Source organism: Chenopodium quinoa, unplaced genomic scaffold, assembly GCF_001683475.1.
Source record: "Chenopodium quinoa cultivar QQ74 unplaced genomic scaffold, ASM168347v1, whole genome shotgun sequence".
Classification (NCBI taxonomy): domain Eukaryota; kingdom Viridiplantae; phylum Streptophyta; class Magnoliopsida; order Caryophyllales; family Amaranthaceae; genus Chenopodium; species Chenopodium quinoa.
The window spans coordinates 2,933,391-2,939,326 of NW_018742390.1; positions in this window are offsets into that span (position 1 = coordinate 2,933,391).

The window sequence follows — 5,936 nt, forward strand, 5'->3', positions numbered from 1 at the left end:
CAGTTAGATGATCTCCGTCCCCAGCCGGCAAGTGAGCACATTGATATTTCTCTAGATGAAAGCCGTTCAGAGCTAGCTGTTAAGGTAGGGACGGCTGATTTTGAAAGGTTTGGTGCATACTTGCACCTCCTACTAAAAGAATTAAAAGACATCTTTGCCTTTGAAGTGGAAGAGATGCCATGCATCAGCCCAAATCTTGTTGTCCACATACTTGTCGTGGATCCAAAAGATAAGTCCATCCGGAAAAAGAAAAGAAATCACGGTAGGAGAGAAGTCAGGCGGCAGCTATAGAGGTCAAAACTCTGTTATACGCCGGGTTCATTCTGTCATGTAACTTCCCTGATTGGGTTGCGAACGTGGTGCCTGTAAAGAAGTCGAATGGTACCTAGCGCATGTGTGTAGATTACACTTACTTGACCAAGGCATATCTAAACGACAGTTACCCGCTTCGAAATATCGACAGTCTGGTCGACTCTACAGCCGGGCATGCCTTGATGAGTTTTATGGATGCTTACTCCGGCTTCCATCAAATTCCCCTGTGTAAAAAAAAATCAAGAGAAGACGCCCTTCGTCACTGATTAGGGGTTATTCTATTATACGGTGATGTCGTCTCGCTTGAGAATGCGCCGGCTACATTCCAACGATGATTAATACAGTCTTCATTATTCCAATTGGGAGGAATGTAGAGGCTTATATTGATGACTGTAAACATCTACTTTTGGCCTTCTATCCCGACAGGAAGTGCAATGACGATAAATAAAGCCATCTTCTTATTGAATCAAAGTGAAGAATACTTATGGATAACTGGTTAAGCCACAAAACACAAAAGACTAGCCCAAATTAAAGAAAAAGCAAAAACAAAGGTCCAATTAACTAAACCCGATCATAATTAGGCTTAACCCCGTGCTTAAACCCTAATAGTGACGGATTTAGGAGCGCTTAGGTTAAAACTTAGTGCTACCGCAGAAAAAAGACGAGCGCATCTCACAAAGTCGCGCTAGGCTGCCGCGTGCAACTATTTCAGTTTTGCGCGACACCAAGCGCAACTTTCAGAGTTGCGCTACGGAATATTTGTAATTATTCGGAAATTATACGGAAAATATAAAATCAACTCTTACCATAAAGCCGCGCATAAGAACATTAGTTGCACTGCACATAGCAGCACAACTCTATAAATTGCGCTGGGATGCCGCGCGCAACTTCATCTGTTGCGCGCGACACCTGCGGCAGAATGCTCGAAACCCTAAACCTAATCATTCCCTAAAAATACAAGCTTTAACCGAGGATTCAACAGACATAAATTAACCTACAACTCTGGCGAAATAATTGTGAACATGTGAAACCTAGCCCTCTTGTCCTAAACACTCACCCTTTCAATACTTTGTTACTACGGTGGAGGTTCCCCAACAAGAAGGTGTCCATAAGTGTTCTAAAAGGAGATCTATCAAAGAGAAGTGATAAATTTCCGAGCACTTAGTTAAATCACCTTTATTTTCTTGTTTAAAAGGACTTTAATTAATTAATTAGTGTTGTTTGATCACCTTTAAAATAATTAATTAATCAATTCCACAAAGTATCTTGCGTTAAATAAATATTAGAATTGAATTAAATAATCGTTGGTTGATCACTTAAGCCAAGGCGAATCTTGTTTATTTATTGTTCTTTCACGAATATTATTAAATAAGAATAACGACTTTTGCAATGTAATTCCTATGAAAAATTAATGTTTGTAAATAAAATCAACTAACATAGTTGCAGGTATCGCGTTGCATATAATGTTTGGTGATGAAATTGTAAAAAAGGTGATGGGTGTCATAAATGGCACCCATTTGATGAGCATTTAAGTTGTTTTTACCTTCTTTTCATAGCTTTCTTTCTCAACAAATGTTTAGTTTTATGCTTTTTCTCTCTATTTTACGTTCCCTGTCTTATTTTATGGCTTTTGTGCTTTTTGATGATTTTTCTAGGCTTTTTTACTTTATTTGTTCTATTTTTGTTATTTTAGTTTCTTTTTCTTTATTTTAGATTTTATAGATTTAATTTTCATTTTATAGATTTAGTTTTCATTTAATTTTAGTTTTCATCTTATTTTATTTTCATTTCATTTTCTTTCCTTATTTTCTTTTCATTTTATATAGTTTTTTTCTTTTATTATTTTCATTTTATTTCTCTTAGTTTTGTTTGTTAATTTTAAGTTTATTTTATTTCATTTTATCCTTGATTTCATTTGTATTTTGTAGGTGGATATTCCAAGTTCAATTCCTTGCGCTTGCATAGCCGCGCTCTCAAGCCGGGTAGTGTTGAACCCACAACCATGCTGTTTAGGGACTGCCTACTTTTGTGTTCATCAAGAGCGTGTTGTGAGGTTGATGCTCGCGCCCACCGGCTACTCAAACTCAAGCAATTTCCCTAGCTTCCCCAATTCACGAACAACAATAACAACACTTCCCCTGCTCCCCGTAAACACCCAATCTGCCACCAATTTCACACCACCACCATTCGCACCACCTTTCCCCTTTTTTCCGGCAGCTGCAATTAACTCCTTCCATCCCACAACAACCAAACATCAGCAACAACACCAACAACAACCGCAATTATCACCCAAAAATCAACAACCAGCGCCACCTTCTACCTCCGCAAAGCAGCCACCGCAACTCCCAATACCGCCACCACAGCACAAATTAGCTTTCCCCTGATCCAGCTGCAGCAAACTCGAAACACCCTTCCAACACCACCAGTCCCGCAACACACAAGAGACCAGCCGAAACTACCTAAACCGGCACCAATTGCACCACCGCAGCAGCAGTCCCGCAAGTGCCACCGAGCAGCCCTGCCATCATTCGAACCTCAACAGACGCGGGCGCGCAATCATCAATCGCGGCCGCGCACTTCTGGTTTCCATTTTTGGCCATTAATTTGATTGACTTATAATCGAACGGTTGTGATGGTGTGTGATTTGAAGTGGTGTGATGTGCGAAGTATGGGATAATTTCCCAATATTGCTGCCGATTTCGAAGTTCACTGACTTCTTATTTTCGTTTCTTTTAATTTCTTTCCTTTAATTTTTAGTTTTCCTTTTTACATTTTTTATTTTCTATTTCTATTTCTTTTTCTTTTTCTTTTCTTATTTATTTTATTTTCATTTCTTTTCTTTTACTTTCTTTTCTCTTTTATTTTCTTTTATTCTTGTAATTATAAATTCCAATTATTGGGTTAGAGAGAAAAACAATTAGAATTAGGTTAGAATTAGAATTCATATTTCTTAGCTAAATTGAGAGCTTCTCTCTCTAGTTTTAGGGGTAGATTAGGAGTAGATTTTAGAGTGAAAAAGTGAGGAATTTCAATGGTGATTGAGATATTGAAGATTCAATGGTGACAATTGTGTTTGAGATCTTCTCTATTATTAATGAGCATTCTTAACTCTATCTCATTTTATCGCTTTGTATAATATTCAAGTTTGTTTGATTTGATTTTGATGTTTGATTGTTGATTAGTGTAATTGTTCTCTATATTTTGATGATTCTTGATTTCTTTAGTTGTTAGTTGATTTGATGATGATGTAAGAGTAGTTGTTTGCTAGGAATTGGTTGAAACTTGTATGATTGATTGATTGTGCTTAATTTGGGGATTGTGTTGATTATTTGTTGAGATTAAAGTGATTAATGGAAGTTTGCATGTGTGTAATTCGATTAGGCCTTGAGAATTATGCTAGATTGCATTGTGAGTCTACATTTATACGGACCATTGATTTGTAGCTTGCAATTGTTGATTGAGCTTGATTAGTGATGCTCCTAGTTAGAGTCTCTCGTAGTTGGCGCTAGTTTGACCTCTAGGAGATAGCTTGTTGACTCTTTTGATTGAGCTTGACATTAGTCTTCACAACTATTGACTTGCATGTATTTCCGAGTTGCTACAATTGTCATGATTGCTTGTTGATCCCGTTCCTAGTGTTTTATTTGTTTAGTTTCTTTGTTTGGTAGTTGGTTATTTTTCGCTCTTTACCTTTGTCTTCGACCTAGCTTAGGCGCATAATTGAGAGCGCTTGAACATTATTGTTTTTTTTGGGTTCGACCCTTGATTTACCTCTATACTAGTATTTAGGTTGGTTAAATGTTATAAATTTTGTTTGACCGAAGGAGGATTAGTTTCAACGACCTAGTTCCACCCCTCGTCAAAATGGCGCCGATGTCGGGGAACGGTGTCTATGTTTAAGTGTTTTTGATTGCTTGAGTCTAGGTCTTTATGTATATTTTTCTTTTATTTGATTTTTGTTTGTTTTGTGGAAGCAAAATGGCATGTCTATCATTTCCTCAATATGATAACGAGCCTTTTTGTGAATATTTCAATAGACTTGAGGGATTTTTGGACTACAATTGTTGTAGTCTTCGGGAGGCTTGTGAGATTTGTCATTTTGGTTTAAATGAAAAAACTAGAAATAAAGTTGAATGCATGCATAATGGTGAATTTAGAGCATTGTCAATTGATAATGCTTGGGATTTTTATGTTTGGTTTGCAAGGGATGTCTATGATAGGGATGTGCAATGTGTTGGATCTTCTAATATTAGCATGAATTCCCATGATTTGTTACATGATCCCTTAAGTAAACCTAGAACACATGATTTCAACTATATTTCTCCTATTGTTTATGATGATGGAGTGCATGCTCAAGTTGGTGCTAATGGTGTGTTTCAATTTTCTTCATTATTTTCCATGTCTTCTTGTGATGTAGTCCATTCCCTTAATAACGAATTTCATATGTTTGATTGTGCCCCCACTCCCCAATGTGATGTATATGCTCATGATTTCAATGTTGATTCTTCCAATCTTGGTTATACTTCTTTTACTTCTCTTGTTGAGTCTCAACCTTTTACATCTTTTGAATCTCTTGTTGATACATTTGAGTCTCAAATTAGGTGCATTGAGCTTGATAATGAGTTTAGGCCTAATAAGGAATCGATTCTTAATTCTATGAGAAGTCAATTGAAGGTGATGAAAAGAGTGAGGAGCAACTTGAGGAGAGAAGAAGGAGAGGTAAAGAGATAGAAAGCCAATTGTCATCTTTGATGTTTGTGTGTGAAAATTATAATTCCAATGTGTGTGTTGAGGATGATGATGGTGATTTTGAGCAACCAAGAGAGTGTGAGGATACCATCGATGAGCATTTGTGTGAGGGTGAAGGATTTGAGAATGAAGAGAGTATTGAATTTGAAAACTCCAACCCGCCTACCCATCTTGATGAGTCACTTGTGCATGATTGTGATTCTTCTATCCATGAGTATTTGGACTCGGTTGAGGTTATGACCAATGTGTTCTTTGAGTGTCAAATGAAAACCCATAGTCTTTTGAGTGAGTTCATTAAGAATGCTTCATGGGAGAGAGATTAGTTTGAAATGAATGTGCATCCATTCATGCATGGCTTTGAGAACTTAGGCTTTAAGGAAGTTGAGAAGTTGTTGTTCATGGTTGTAGTGAAGGGGATTATGTTGTTCCACTTGGAAGTTGGATGTGTTGAGGGAGATGATGATCATGAGTGTTCTTCTTTTGAGGATTATATGATTGATTTTCATGCTCTTATTAGTGATTTGAGGCATGGTGGTGAAGAAAAGTTCATTTGTGAGAATATAGCCCCTATTACCTCCTCTCATGTCCCTTTTCCAAGCAATTAGCTTTGAAAGGTTTAATTGGGTCATTTGCGGGTATTTACACCCACCTAATATCTGGTAATATCCTTCCTTGTTCTTTTTCAAGTGGATGATGACTTGTTGGACGTATATTGGTTTGATGACATAATACTTTTGTGCTTGTATAGTTGAATGCTTTTCTTTTTAAATGTTAACAGTGTGCACAGTTTCAGAGTACGCTTGGTTGATTCTATGATAAAGCATGCTAAGGTAGTTGGTTAGAACTAGTGGGACCATGAAACCGGATTCTACTCG